The sequence below is a fragment of the Euphorbia lathyris genome, chromosome 4 (assembly GCF_963576675.1).
Source record: "Euphorbia lathyris chromosome 4, ddEupLath1.1, whole genome shotgun sequence".
NCBI classification, from domain to species: Eukaryota; Viridiplantae; Streptophyta; class Magnoliopsida; order Malpighiales; family Euphorbiaceae; genus Euphorbia; species Euphorbia lathyris.
Genome location: NC_088913.1, coordinates 54,250,802 through 54,267,227, shown reverse-complemented (window position 1 = coordinate 54,267,227; position 16,426 = coordinate 54,250,802). Strand labels below are relative to the sequence as shown.

General features: G+C 35.0%; 1 long non-coding RNA gene across 1 annotated transcript; it reads right to left on the bottom strand.

Moving 5' to 3' along the window:
- Positions 1 to 908: 908 nt before the first annotated feature.
- On the bottom strand, positions 909 to 2,610 carry LOC136226241 (uncharacterized). The gene is made up of 3 exons (XR_010687653.1): positions 2,510 to 2,610; positions 1,626 to 1,694; positions 909 to 1,046 (listed from the first exon to the last, which is right to left on the bottom strand). It is a non-coding gene; the product is annotated as an uncharacterized lncRNA (long non-coding RNA).
- Between the last annotated feature and the right edge of the window lie 13,816 nt (positions 2,611 to 16,426).

The following is a 16,426-nucleotide window of genomic DNA, read 5'->3' as shown; positions in this document are numbered from 1 at the left end:
TTCCTTATTCCTTACAACTCATGGTAACTATGAATCCTTTGTACTGTGTGTTTATCAGTTGATTATCTAATATTGCTACAGCTGAAATGGCTATTGTTTGTAAATCACATTGGACTCTGCTGTTGTTGACATTGATAAGAAAAAAACATATTGGTTAGATCCATTGAAAAGGAGATTGCCAAATTCCACAGAATGGACGGATGTTGTGAGCAAGTAAGTTACAAAATGCCTCTAATGTGTACGCATTCAGATAGTTCCTCATATACATACATGTTGTTACACTTGTTGCAGTGCGATGAAGTTCTACTATGCTCAGAAAGTCCCAAAGAAGGTGACGAAGACCAAGCTGAAGATGACACTGCTTCTAGTGAGTTTTACAGTTACACGAGCAAGTGTATATTGTCTTTTTTGGGGTCTAACCATTATATTCCGTGCCACAGGGGATACCTGAGCAATGAGATGATAAAATATGTGGTTTTTGGGCAATGTTGTACATGCGAGAGATCATCATGGATAAGGACTTAAACTTTGTTGCAAAGGTACCATAATTTATTACCATAATATAATGTTCAGATATATGCAGTTGTTCTAGCTATCACTTATAGAGCAAATTCCTAATAGTAAAGCATTTATATTTTGTAGTTGATAAACAAGTGTGGATTGAGTTACAACCTGTAACACCTTAGCCGTATAAGTAATATAAGTTATTTTTAACAATATCTCATAGTCATTCAAAGCCTAATATTATTTTGGTTTACAAGTATACATAAACATATACATACATACATACATACATATATATATATATATATATATATATATATATATATATATATATATATATATAACCATTTATGGTACAAACTTTATTTATAATTACATATATTACAGACTATGTTTGTATTTCACCCAAACTTCAAATATTCTACATGCTAGGAATGAGAGGAGAGAGCGCAAGATGGAACACAGCCAACCGACCTTTCATCCATGCTATCTACAATATCTGAACCTTTTAGAAACTCTTGTTCATCTACTTCATCAACCAACTGAAAAATTTAGCGATTTATATAAGTCGCCACTCAGTGAATATAAACAATCAATGGATTACAAATCACATACACATACACACGTACAAATTCATGCATATGCAAATGATAAGCCTTTTATTCATTTTGTTGTGACACCACCAGCTAGACACTTCCCGTGATCAAATAACAGGTAAACTGTAACACATGTATTGCTGTACAGCCTTGTAATTTCATAATTCGACCTTTCGGTCCATGTAATCAAGTAGTCCATGTAGATGACCATATAGGTCCAAGTAGTCCATATATTTGACCATATAGGTCCAAGTAGTCCATATATCTGACCATATAGGTCCAAGTAGTCCATAAAATCAAGTAGTCATAAGTGCCTAGACTGGTATGCCACAACGTCATTTACGTTTTATGCAACATGTACATATACTTTGCACTTTAAGCCATTCCATCACAAGTAATTCAATCAAGTATCAATTCCCATCAAACATAGCAAAACAATTCACAATAGCACAAAGTATTAATTCATATCAACATTTCAATCACAACTTCAGAAACCAAAATTATTCATATCATGTTTATACTCACAACTAAGCCGCTAGCTTCCTTGACGACGACTTGTACCTTCCTACAGAATGTCTTCAAAGTTTTGAGTACCTATATATGATTAAAGAGACATCATTCTTTATTTACCACATTTCATTTTCTTATTCTTCTTTTATTCCATAAACTTCAATATCAAATACTATTTCTCAATAACCCGTCAATACCAAAAACCTTGTAACTATCTCCATACTAAACCAACGGACCTAATTCTTATTTTGTTGTACTCCTGACTCATATATGAAGATCATATTAAAATTTTATAATTTTTCCAGAACCACCCGATTTATGGCACAATTTCTTTTGAAGCTCTATCTCAGCATCAACTCGTCTGTACCAGTTTTGCTAATTTACTCACAACTTAAAACCTATAACTGCTATTGCTCTGATTCTTTTTGGTAAGCAAGCTAGACATACATAGGTATAACATATCCAAAGATCAGAATTTTAGGAGCTCTACATAATTGCCAGTAAAATTTCCAAGCTGACCCTGTTTCAGCACCTATGCAACACAGCACACCTACACTTCCTTAATGATTTTCTCACTATTTAATTATCCAATACTAACCAAACTTTACAGGGGCTTACTCAACACATAAAGGATCAATTTTCATTTGTATACCTTCCTCAAATTCGGACCCTAAGATGTCCCAATCTATACAAAAAGAAACAAATCAAGTATAGATTGCAGATTAGATCTAGTCTGATTGATACTATCATATCTCCTAGTATACTTGCCCAAATAGCATGAAACGAATTCTGGAATTTAACTAAGACATAACCTTACAACTTGATTTTACAAAACAACCTTACAATTTGATTTAACTAAGGACACGAATTTGATTTTACAAAACAAGTGAACAGCGTACATTTTTCTTCTTCTAACTCTTCTTCTTATCCTTCTTCTTCTCTTTCCTTTTCTCTTTTTGTTTCTTCAAGGAGTTCTTACCAAAAGGTTCAGGATAAATCTGAACTTTATCCCTTTTTTATTTAGTAATTTTTATTTTTATTTTCATATTTATCCATCTAGGTTACTCTTTTTACGACTTTGTCCAAACCAATTGTCGTATTTCCAAACGCATCCCCTTTCATTGTTACACTTATGATTAGTGTTAACTAAGACTCTATTTAATCAATTATCATTCTAATTGTGTATTTATTAACTACTCATCTAGTTTATGTGTTTTGAAGACACATTTACCTTTATTTTCTACATTTACACGTTATCCCGATTTTACTCTCTGTTTGAATCTATCATGTGGTGAATGACATGTAAGATGTAAAATTATTTCTAAATTCGCTAATTAATATCGTGTAATGCATATGTCTAAATGTCATGAATGCATAAGATTGAGATGTTACACAACCATTCGAATTTGGATGATCTCCGCAGAGAATGGGCAGAGCATGTGCTTTACTTGAAGTGACAATGAATTGTGTATGTAATACTGATTTCGTATAATATGATTATCGGTTTGTGGTACACTTGTTGTTGTGCATATTTTGGATCTTTTTTTGGGTGCATATTTTTTGGTACACTTGTTCTATGTGTATATATTGTGCACAACCGGTGTATATATTATGTAAATAATGGATACGTTAAGTTATATATAAAGTTTATAGCTTTGTTATAATTGGAGTAGTACTATCATGTAATTTCAATGGCAGTAATTTCAATTGGAGTAGTACTATCATGTAAATAATGGATACGTTAAGTTATATATGAAGTTTATAACTTCGTGTCTTTCCCTCTTTTTCTCTCACGCTCTCTCTCTTCCTTTTTCATGTTTCAATATCGACAGATATGACGATATAACATTGTGTCGATATTGGTCGACTAATATCGACCAATATCGACCAATACCGATATCTATAGATATCGACCAATATCGATACGATGCTACATCGCCATATCTGTCGATATTGATCAGAAATCGACAAATATCGATACTGTAGGGGAAAAATCTAAAACTTATATTCCAACCAAAATGCATTTTCAGGCCACAATACTAATGTTTTTGGGGTTTGCACGACCAGGAAAAACAAAAAAAAGGAAGAGAAACAATATACATTGGGTTGTAGAGAAACAACTAGGTAGATCTTAACGATGAATGGACTAAGCTTTAAATCTTTTCAATGAAACTAAAAGCCAATGAAAAACTTACATGATTGTAGAAATCTTGATGTATGAACTGTGAGTTGGATTGATTGTTGTAGTATTCGTAGTCGTTCTGTAGATTGTCCTGTTCTTTAGAGAGAGAGCGAGAGAGAAAGAGAGGGAAAGACATAAAGTTCTGTTTAGGAAGAAGACAAGGGCAAAGTTGGAAGTTGTCTGTTGAAATAGGTTAGTTTTGTAAAAAAATTTGAAAGAGGCTAGAAATGTAAACTAACCCCCTGAAAGTGACTAGTTTAGTAATTATCCATTTTTTTTGTCCACCCCTAACTAAATGTCTCTTCATAGAACTATTTAACATAGCCTTAAATGCTTATTCAGAATTATTAAAAGATATATCAAGGTTGCAGTTAATCAACATCAATTATAACACTGATCATTAACCACAGGTAAAAGAACCCACACCCAAGAGAAAATGACGGCTTGAGCATATCAAACCTATACTTTTGACAATGTTTACATTTTAAACACTTAGTATACCTTCATAAGTTTTCTCTCATATAGACATACCATGATATCATCTATTCACATGATTTGGTATAACATGGCTCCCAACTTCATCTACTCCAGAAGATTCAATTTCTCCCTCATCCATAGATGATGCAATAGAGGTAACTCTTTCTTTGGATACCTTGAATGCATTTGCAGCATTTTCTTCCCGTTTTGTAATTGCAAGAACATCAAGACCTATAGAACTTTTACCATTAATTGAGAGACACATACTAAATCTATAAATTATGCATAACATTCAATGGAGGGTAAAAAAAGTAAATGGTCATTTCATGTAAACTAACCCCCTAAAAGTGGCTACTTTAGTAATTGTCCCCTTTTTTTGCCCACCCCTAACTAAATCTCTCTTCATGGAACTATTTAACATAGCCTTAAATGCCTATTCAGAATTATTACAAGATATATCAAGGTTTCAGTTAATCAACAACAATTATAGCACTGATCATTAACCACATGTAAAAGAACCCACACCCAAGAGAAAATGACGATTTGAGCATAGCAAACCTATACTTTTGACAATGTTTACATTTTAAACACTTAATATACCTTCATAAGTTTTCTCTCATATAGACGTACCACGATATCATCTATTCACATGATTTTGTACAGCATGGCTCTGTACTTCATCTATTCCAGAAGATTCAATTTCTCCCTCATCCATAGATGCTGCAATAGAGGTAACTCTTTCTCTGGGTACCTTGAACGCATTTGCAACAGTTTCTTCCTGTTTTGCAATTTCAAGAACATCAAGACCTACAGAACTTTTACCATTAATTAAGAGGCACATACTAAATCTATAAATTATGCATAACATTTAGTGGAGGGTAAAAAAAGGAAGAATGGTCATTTCATTACTTCTTCAAGAATATGATCAATTTAAAAGTGGAAATAAACTCAAGTCTGCGTTTTAATAATCAAAATGTATAGAAACTTCCTAGCAGCAACAAACGTGAAAGATGAAAGTTTTTCATTGATTTCTACGAATACTACAACAATCAATCCAACCCACAGCTCAAAACTTTGTGTCTTTCCATCTCTTTCTCTCGCACTCTTTCTCTCTCTCTCTTCCTTTTTCATGTTTCAATATTGACAGATATGATGATATAGCATCATATCGATATTGGTCGACCAATATCGAAAAATATCGATCAATATCGATACGATGCTATATCGTCATATCTGACGATATTGATTAGAAATCTATAGATATCGACACTGTCAGGGAAAAAATCTAATACTTATATTCCAACCAAAATGCATTATTAGACAACAATACCACTGTTTTTGGGCTTCGTACAACCAGAAAAAACATGAAAAAGGAAGAGAAACAATATACATTGGGTTTTAGAGAAATAACCTGCTAGATCTTAATGATGAATGGACTAAGCTTTAAATCTTTTCAATGAAAATAAAAACCAATGAAAAACTTACATGATTGTAGAAATCTTGTTGTATGAACTGTGGGTTGGATTGATTGTTGTTGTATTCGTAGTCGTTCTGTAGATTGTTATGTTCTTTAGAGAGAGAGAGAGAGCACGAGAGAAAGAGAAGGAAAGACACAAAGTTCTGTTTAGGAAGAAGACGAGGGCAAAGTTGGAAGTTGTCTGTTGAAATAGGTTAGTTTTGTAAAAAATTTTGAAAGAGGCTAGAAATGTAAACTAACCCCCTAAAAGTGGCTAGTTTAGTAATTGTCCCTTTTTGCCCACCCCTAACTAAACGTCTCTTCATGGAACTATTTAACATAGCCTTAAAAGCTTATTTAGAATTATTACAAGATATATCAAGGTTTCAGTTAATCAACAACAATTATAACACTGATCATTAACCACAAGTAAAAGAACCCACACCCAAGAGAAAATGACGATTTGAGCATAGCAAACCTATACTTTTGACAATGTTTATATTTTAAACACTTAGTATACCTTCATAAGTTTTATCTCGTATAGACGTACCATGATATCATCTATTCACATGATTTTGTACAGCATAGCTCCCTACTTCATCTATTCCAGAAGATTCACTTTCTCCCTCATCCATAGATGCTGCAACAGAGGTAACTCTTTTTCTGGGTTCCTTGAACGCATTTGCAATAGTTTCTTCCCATTTTGCAATTGCAAGAACATCAAGACCTATATAACTTTTACCATTAATTAAGAGGCACATACTAAATCTAGAAATTATGCATAACATTCAGTGGAGGGTAAAAAAGGTAAAGGGTCATTTCATTACTTCTTCAAGAATAGGATCAATTTAAAAGTTGAAATAAACTCAAGTCTGCGTTTTAATAATCAAAATGTATAGAAACTTCCTAGAAGCAACAAACAAGGAAGATGGAAGTTTTTCATTGATTTCTATGAATACTACAACAATCAATCCAACTGACGGTTCAAAACTTCGTGTCTTTCCCTCTTTTTCTCTCGCGCTCTCTCTTCCTTTTTCATGTTTCAATATCGACAGATATGATGATATAGCATCGTATCGATATTAGTTGACCAATATCAAAAATATCGACCAATACCGATATCGATACGATGCTATATCATCATATCTGTCGATATTGATCAGAAATCGATAGATATCGACACTGTCGGGAAAAAAAAATCTAAAACTGATATTCCAACCAAAATGCATTTCACACAACAATACCACTGTTTTTTTTGGTTCGTACGACCAGGAAAAACATGAAAAAGGAAGACAAGCAATATACATTGGGTTTTAGAGAAACAACCTGTTAGATCATAACGATGAATGGACTAAGCTTTAAATCTTGTCAATGAAACTAAAAACCAATGAAAAACTTACATGATTGTAGAAATCATATTATATGAACTGTGGGTTGGATTGATTGTTGTAGTATTCGTAGTCGTTCTGTAGATTGTTCTGTTCTTTAGATTGAGAGAGAGCGCGAGAGAAAGAGAGGGAACGACACAAAGTTCTGTTTAGGAAGAAGACGAGAGCAAAGTTAGAAGTTGTCTCTTGAAATAGGTTACTTTTGTAAAGAGGTTAGAAATGTAAACTAACCCCCCTAAAAGTGGCTAGTTTAGTAATTGTATCTTTTTTTGCCCACCCTTAACTAAATGTCTCTTCATGGAACTATTTAATATAGCCTTAAATGCCTATTCAAAATTATTACAAGATATATCAAGGTTTCAGTTAATTAACAACAATTATAACACTGATCATTAAACACATGTAAAGGAACCCGCAATCAAGAGAAAATGACGATTTGAGCATAGCAAACCTATACTTTTGACAATGTTTATATTTTAAACACTTAGTATACCTTCACAAGTTCTCTCTCGTATAGATGTATCACGATATCGTCTATTCATTTGATTTTGTACAGCATGGCTCCCTACTTCATCTATTCCAAAAGATTTAATTTCTCCATCGTCCATAGATGCTGCAACAGAGGTAACTCTTTCTCTGGGTACCTTGAACATATTTGCATCAGATTCTTCCCGTTTTGCAATTGCAAGAACATCAAGACCTACAGAACTTTTACCATTAATTAAGAGGCACATACTAAATCTATAAATTATGCATAACATTCAGTGGAGGGTAAAAAAGGAAGAATGGTCATTTCATTACTTCTTCAAGAATATGATCAATTTAAAAGTGGAAATAAACTCAAGTCTCCGTTTTAATAATCAAAATGTATAGAAACTTCCTAGCAGCAACAAACGAGGAAGATGGAAGTTTTTCATTGATTTCTACGAATACTACAATAATCAATCCAACCCACAGTTCAGAACTTCATGTCTTTCCCTCTCTTTCTCTCGCGCTCTCTATCTATTCCTTTTTCATATTTCAATATCGACAGATATGACGATATAGCATTGTATCGATATTGGTCGACCAATATCGACCAATACCAATATCGATACGATGTTATATCGTCATATCTGTCGATATTGATCAGAAATCGACAGATATTGACACTGTCGGGGAAAAATCTAAAACTGATATTCCAACCAAAATGCATTTTCAGACAACAATACCACTGTTTTTGGGGTTCGCACGACCAGGAAAAAAAATGAAAAAGGAAGAGAAACAATATACATTGGGTTGTAGAGAAACAAGCTGCTAGATCTTAACGATGAATGGACTAAGCTTTAAATCTTTTCAATGAAACTAAACATCATGAAAAACTTACATGATTGTAGAAATCTTGTTGTATGAACTGTGGGTTGGATTGATTGTTGTAGTATTCGTAGTCGTTCTGTAGATTGTTCTGTTCTTGAGAGAGAGTTAGGGAGCGAGAGAAAGAGAAAGAAAGACACGAAGTTCTATTCTGGAAGAAGACGAGGGCAAAGTTGGAAGTTGTCTGTTGAAATAAGTTAGTTTTATAAAAAAAAAATTGAAAGAGGCTAGAAATATAAACTAACCCCCTAAAAGTGGCTAGTTTAATAATTGTCCCCTTTTTTGCACATCTTAACTAAATGTGTCTTCATGGAACTATTTAACATAGCCTTAAATGCCTATTCATAATTATTACAAGATATATCAAGGTTTCAGTTAATCAACAACAATTATAACACTGATCATTAACCACAGGTAAAAGAACCCACACCCAAGAGAAAATGACGATTTGAGCATAGCAAACATATACTTTTGACAATGTTTATATTTTAAGCACTTAGTATACCTTCATAAGTTCTCTCTCGTATAAACGTATCACGATATCGTCTACTCACATGATTTTGTACAGCATGGCTCCCTACTTCATCTATTCCAGAAGATTCAATTTCTCCCTCGTCCATAGATGCTGCGACAGAGGTAACTCTTTGTCTGGGTACCTTGAACACATTTGTAGTAGATTCTTCCCGGTTTGCAATTGCAAGAACATCAATACCTCTAGAACTTTTACCCTTAATTAAAGAGGCACATACTAAATCTGTAAATTATGTATATCATTCAATGTAGGGTAAAAAAGGAAGAAGAGTCATTCCATTACTTCTTCAAGAATAGGATCAATTTAAATGTGGAAATAAACTCAAGTCTCCGTTTTTATAATAAAAATGTATAGAAACTTCCTAGCCGTAACAAACGAGGAAGATGGAGTTTCAAAAAATTCCCTTGGTTTTCCTACCAACACTAACCATAATAAACAAAAAAAATTAATAAAATCGAAGTAAAAATAATAAATAAATGCAAAATTACATACCCAAAAGCGGTTTCCTTAGAGGCAGGGGCGGAGACAGGGGGGTGCCCGGGCCCCTCCGGCCGTCGGAACCACCCTGAGTAGGGGTGGTTTCCGGATCCCCTGTCTCCATTGTTTAAGGTTGGGGGTGCTGAATTAGCACCCCCAGACTTGAGGCGCCCAGCTTTGGGCTGCCTCAAGTCATCCATATTTGGCCCAGAATGGGCCTAAACTTAGGCCCATCATCGGCCAAATTTTTTTGGCCTGTTAAGGACCAAAACGACGTCGTTTTGGTCCTTAACAGGCCAAAAAATTCTTAAGCGGTGTATTTTTTAACTACCTTTTATTGGAATTATTGGTATAGCTACTACTTTTTATATTGTTGCTTTTTTTTTACGTTTTTGCTTGGTGTAAAATTGGGCGGCTCGGCTTGGTGTTAAATTGGCCCTCCAAGCCGAGCAGTTCTGTATTCGCCACTGCTTGGAGGAGCCCTGAATTCGACTCTCTCCTTTCCAGGAAAGGATAGTCCTCCATTGGTGTCTTCAAAATCCATCATTTATGGATAGTTTCAACTGTTTATCCTATGTATAACAAAAATGATAAGCAATTAAGTGATTTGAGAGAAGCCAAAGAAACACAATATGAAGCAGAACGGGAGAATTCTGTCCTATAGAAGGATTTGGAGATTCTTAAGACACGCAGATTCACAAACTCTAACAACTGGGACAGTGTTGCCATTCCATACCGTCTCAAAATTCACCGCAACTTGAACATGATACTATCTATCATAATACCACTTACCCTGTTAGAGGTGAACAGGAAGATTACGACCTCTTTTTCTTTCTATCGCACAAAACAAATGCTTCTTCTATCCTGTATATCAATTTGAACCTAATATTCCACTTACCTTGGTAAATTACCTTTTCATCCCCAATCTTTTTCTTACCTAGAAAATTACATTTTTGCCCCCGTATAATCAGGTGATCGCCTTTCGCTCAGCACCGCCTCTCGCTTGGGTCGCCGCCTCAGGCGATCACCTTTCGCAACTATGCATGATATAACCATGCTTAAATTTAAAAAGTGTTAAAAAAAACTAATCTATCTATTTATACTATATATAAGAGAGGAATCAGAGAGAAATCTATATTATATATAATAGCGGAAGCTGAGAGAAATGAGGAGAAGTATTTTAAAGGCTTTTTTGATGAGTTGTCAATGTAGTAAAACATCAAAATAAAAAATATTTAATTAATTAAAAATAACTAAGTTTAAGGAGTTCGTCCAAGATAATTGGAAACCTCATTCGAATGTCCTGCAAGCTTCTGATGGGTTCAGGAAGAAGGTGCTTGGTTGGAATAAGAATGTCTTTGGGCACATTATTAGAAGAAAGAATAAGTTGTTAAAAAGGATGGAGGGCGTTCAGCGTAGGTTGGATGTGAGGTTTGATGACAGTTTATATGGCCTCCTTAGAACCCTTCAGAAGGAGCTGGAAGCTGTGCTTAGGCAGGAGGAGCTTCTCTGGTTCCAGAAGTCTAGGAAATCCTGGATTAGGGATGAGGATCGTCATACTAGGTACTTCCATCTGTCTACTATGATCAGGCGGCAGAGGAATAGAATTGAGGCTATCAAAGATTCTGATGGGGAGTGGGTGTATGAAGATGAGGTGATTCGGAATTTGGCTCTGGAGTTCTATAAGGAGCTTTTCAAAGAGGATCCTGTTCAGCTGGAGAGGGCTCACTCTATTGCTACCTTTCCTTTGATCAGTGAGGATATCAGTCAGAGTGCCTTTCTTCCTATTTCCCGAAAAGAGATTGACCATGCCATCTTCAGCATTGGGGCGTCTAAAGCGCCTGGTATTGATGGTCTTCCAGCTGGCTTCTACCACAAGCACTGGGGTGTTGTGAAGGAGGGTATCTATGAGTTTATCATAGGTGTGTTCAATGGGTCTAAGGATATTGAGCTGGTTAATAGAACTCTCCTGGTCCTTATTCCTAAAATTGATAAGCCTTCTTCCTTTTTGCATATGAGACCCATCAGTCTTTGTAATGTTCTTTACAAGACGATTACAAAAATTGTGGCTAATAGAATCCGTGGCATTCTTTAGGAGATCATTTGTCAGAATCAGGGTAGTTTTGTACCCGGTAGACAAATGATGGATAATGTGGTGATTGCCCAAGAAATGGTGCACACTATGAAGATTAGGAAAGGGAAGAAAGGCATTGTGGCTCTTAAGCTGGATTTGGAGAAGGCCTATGATCGCATCAACTGGAACTTCCTGATGGAGAGTCTGGAGAGAGCTAGGATCCCAGACAGTTGGAGAAATCTTATTAAGGTTTGTATTACTTCTCCTGTGTTTCAGGTTATGGTGAATGGGGATATGTCGGAGGAGTTCTCTCCGGGTCGGGGCATCCGTCAGGGTGATCCTATGAGTCCCTTGCTTTTCGTTATTGCTATGGAGAGGCTGTCCCACCTTATTCAAGATGCCATTGATATTGGGAGTTTCCACCCGGTGGCCATCAACAGTTTCTATCCCCAGGTGACCCACTTATTCTTTGCGGACGATGTCCTTATCTTTCTTGAAGGTAATGAGGAGCAGTTGAGTGTCATTATGGATATTCTGGATTGTTTTTGTTCGGCCTCTGGTCAGAGACTTAATATCTAGAAATCTAGGATGATGTGCTCAAAGAATATGAATCCGAGAATTTGTAAAAGATTAAGTGATTTGTCTGGTATTCCTCTTACTAATTCTCTTGGGAAGTATCTGGGGATTCCTCTCTATAGTGAGAGAGTGTCTAAAGTTTCTTTTAAAGATACTTTGGACAAAGCCAATACGAGGTGTGCCACGTGGAAAGCCAAGACTCTCTCCCTCGCTGGCCGTCTGACTTTAATTCAATCTGTGAATTCCGCTGCTCCCAACCACATCATGCAGGCTTGTCAGCTTCCGAATCCTGTGCTTAATGATCTTGATAAGATTAACCGAAGGTTCCTGTGGGGGGAAGCTGCGGAGGGAAGAAAGATCCACCTGGTGCCTTGGAGTGAGGTTTGTCAGCCCAAAGATTCAGGGGGTTTGGGCATTAGGAGAGCTAAGGATAATAATAAAGTTTTATTAATGAAACTCCTTTGGCGTATGTGGCAATGCCCCTCCTCTCTCTGGGTTCACCTTCTTTGTGGTAAGTATCAAAAAGATAAGATCTTTGGGGGCCCGAAAGAGAGAGTTATCAATTGTTCCTTCCTCTGGAAAGGGCTTAGCGCCGTTTTTGCTGAGTTTTGCTCGGGGGTTGGTCTGGATGTGGGTAATGGTAAGTCCATAAGCTTCTGGTTTGATACCTGGATTGGGGATAAACCTTTAGTGGATGTGTGCACTCCCCCCCCCCCCCCCCCCCCCCCGCCTAGTGATATCCAAAACTGGAGGTTAGTCGATGTGGTGGACTCTGAAGGGGACTGGGTTTGGCCTAAATTTGATTCTTTCTTTAGCCTTGAGACTCTCCTTAGAATTAGAGGAGTGAAGGTGAGTAATCAAGAGGAAGACATGGATAAGCATTGCTGGGCGCTGACTAACAATGGAGTCTATTCTTGCAAATCTACCTTTGAAGCTTTTTCCCTTAACAGGACTGATAATCCCTCGGATATTTGGAAGACCATTTGGTCCCTTAAAATCCCCTACCATATAAGGAGCTTCCTGTGGCTGGGCGTTAAAGACAGATTACTTACTAACTCAGATAGATACAGAAGGCATTTGGCGACCTCTGGAGCTTGCGGTAGATGTAGAGGCCATGTTGAATCGTTGTGCCACGCTCTTAGGGATTGCCCTAAGAGTGAAGAGGTTTGGAAGAAAATTCTCCCTCATCATACTTTCTCTTCCTTCATGTCACATTCTGTGAACGACTGGTTCTCAGATGGTATTAGGGGAAAGTTATTGTCTTATATGGAGCATGGGGACATTTTCTTTGCCATTATCTGTCATCAAGTGTGGAAATGGAGGAACGAGGAGATTTTTGATAATAAAGCTGTGCTTTTGCCTAACTTAGCTGAGTTCTTCTTGAAGAAACTCTCCTCTATTATTGATAGTTTCAAAGGTGAGTCCCTTGCCAGATCTTCCCCGAGTAGTGATGTCCACCTCGTGAGCTGGAGCAGGCCGAGAGAGGGGGTTGTGAAGCTGAATACTGATGGTTCCTGCCTCAGTAATGGTAAGATTGCTGCCGGAGGTGTTCTTAGGGATGCGGGAGGCGCCTAGCTTTCGGGGTTTACCCAGAATTTGGGTTTGGGTTCTTCCTTCTCTACGGAGCTCTGGGGCATTCTCTCTGGGATCCAGCTGGCGATTAGGCTGGGTGTTAAGAGGCTTTCTGTGGAGTCAGATAACTTGGAGGCCATCTATATGATTTTGGGTAGTCATGCCATGAGTCTTCATAGCCGCAACCTTATTAAAGCTATTAAGAGGCTTAGCCCCTCATTTGATATCTTTGAGTTCAGCCACATTTTCCGGGAGCAGAACCGTGTTGCAGATCACTTGACGGCGGCAGGCCATGAGGGGGTGTTAGGTGTTGCTACCCTTACCGTTCCCCCTATCGCTCTTTCTCCTCTTCTTTTAGAGGATAGGATTGGGGTTAGCTTTCCTAGGCTAATCCCGGTGTAGTTGCTTGTTTTGCTTTGCTTTCCTTTCCTTTTCTACCAAAAAAAAATAAAATAATATATTAAACAATTACTAGCTCATTAATTAAAATAATAAAAGAAAGTAAGAATTACATGAAGATGAAAAAACACAAAGCAATGGAAATCCAAAAGTCACAAATAAACTTCTATATAAAGCATGATAGATAGTATTCCATCATTATATTCATTTTCCATGATATATAGTATTATATTTCTGAAGGTAATTATTCGATTTTTTTTTCATATGTTGTATTAGTTATTTTGTTCTCAATTGTGTTGTTGTTTTAATTTTATTAAACAATAGTTGTTATAGTTTCACCTTTCAGATCCATTTCCGCTGTTACCCAGGTTCTCTACCTCTTGCTACCTTATCCATATTTTCTTTTTTATTTGTCTTTTTTTTTCAAACTGATATCTCCAATTGAAGAAATCTGGTCGAAATAGAAGATGCATTGACAACTAAAATCGGGAAACACAAAAGTGTCAAAAATTACAAGAAATTCTTATATTTCTCAATGTACTTATTCGATTTTTTTTTTTGTATGTTGTTATTTTTGTTCTCAATTTTGTTGTTGTTTTATTTTTATTAAACAATAGTTGTTATAGTTTCATCTTTTTTAGTATATGTTGCTAGGTGTTATCGTTTCGATTGTTAACTCTAACTAAAATTTAGATTTCCGGCTTTATATGAACTCAATTTTTAGCTTTAATTGAAGTAGATTAATTTTTCTAATTCGGAGCCAGTTGAAATACACTCATTTTTTTAGTTTGAGTTTATCTAACTGATATGGATTGTATTTTTTATTTTTATGTATTTTGGTATAAATAGATATAAAGTTTCACACAATAGTTGTTCATTGAAGTTGGAAAGTTGGAGACGTATTGAATAAAATATTAAAAAGGTATTGAAATATTATACTTATAATGAAGTTTATTTGAATTATAAATTATGTTATATTAATACTATTATTATAATAATTATCAAGAAGTTATTTTTTCTCAGTTCTCTAGACAAAGAGATTCTAAGCATCTAATACACTTGATATAAGATGTTTATTCTTGAAGAATTTGGATTATGCTAGATACGAATTCCAAATGAAGGTAAATAAAAATAAATTTTGATACACAAAATCCTAAAAATGTACATTAATTATGGGATATTGAGATAATTGTTTTTGCAACATTGACTTATATAGTTTTTAACTATTATATTGTGGTTTGTATAGGATTGTTAGCATTTCAAGAGTTTTTAATAGATGAAAATGAAACATGATCATGGGACAAGTTGTTGGAAAATATTAATTGAAAAATATTATTATTTTAATCTCTTCGAATTCTTAAATGTTGAGCATAATGATTCTAATTAATAGAATTAATTTCACATATTAAATATAAAACATTTTTTCTGTACTGAATGGTTACAACTGCGATTTAATTCTATTTAACTAAAATTAATTTCTGGACTTAATACTTTATTAAGAAAAATTAAAAAATTTAATTAATGAGCAAAAAATATTTTCACTCTCCTCTTTATATGCTTCTATCTTGACATTCTCTTATTTTCGAAAAAAAAAACGAGAGGAAGATAGTTCTCTCCTAATTACCTTTTTTGCACATTCATTTTTATTTTCTATTCTTTTGTTTGTTTTTCTTGCTTACGTAATTCAAGAATAAATAATTATTAGAAAATATTAGTGAAGTCAAATAAGTGATATCTGCGAGCGTGATTGATATTCAATACAGTGAAAGAATGAAGAACAAATTGATTGAATGTCTTGATGAGATATTACGAGATGAAAATAAGAGAAATCATCACCTTAAGCTTATTCAATTGGATATATTGGGCTATTATAGCAGAATGAATAATTGAATGCGAATACTTGGTGATCATGAAATTCAATCAAGTAAAATGATTATCATCAAGATGAATTTGTGACTAATTCTTATTAATTTTATTTTTTTATATGTAACATATTGAATTGATAAAGTTTCTTCATGTGTAACATTAGAAAAATATTGATTGTAGTAGTTTATACCATAATATATTGATATTGCTTCTATTTTAACATAGATTGTAATTGTTTTGTATCGTAGATATAATATTTAATTTTAATTGTAATTTAATTCAATTTTTGTTTAACATAGATTGTAATTATTTTGTATCATAAATATAATATTTAATTTTAATTATAGTTTAATTCAGCTTTTGGATAAATCAGACGACGCGACTTTCTCTCTCCATGATGATTTCCTTCGTCTTTACGTAAACCTCTGACGCCTTCTAGCGACGAGCTCACACCGCTCTTCCGC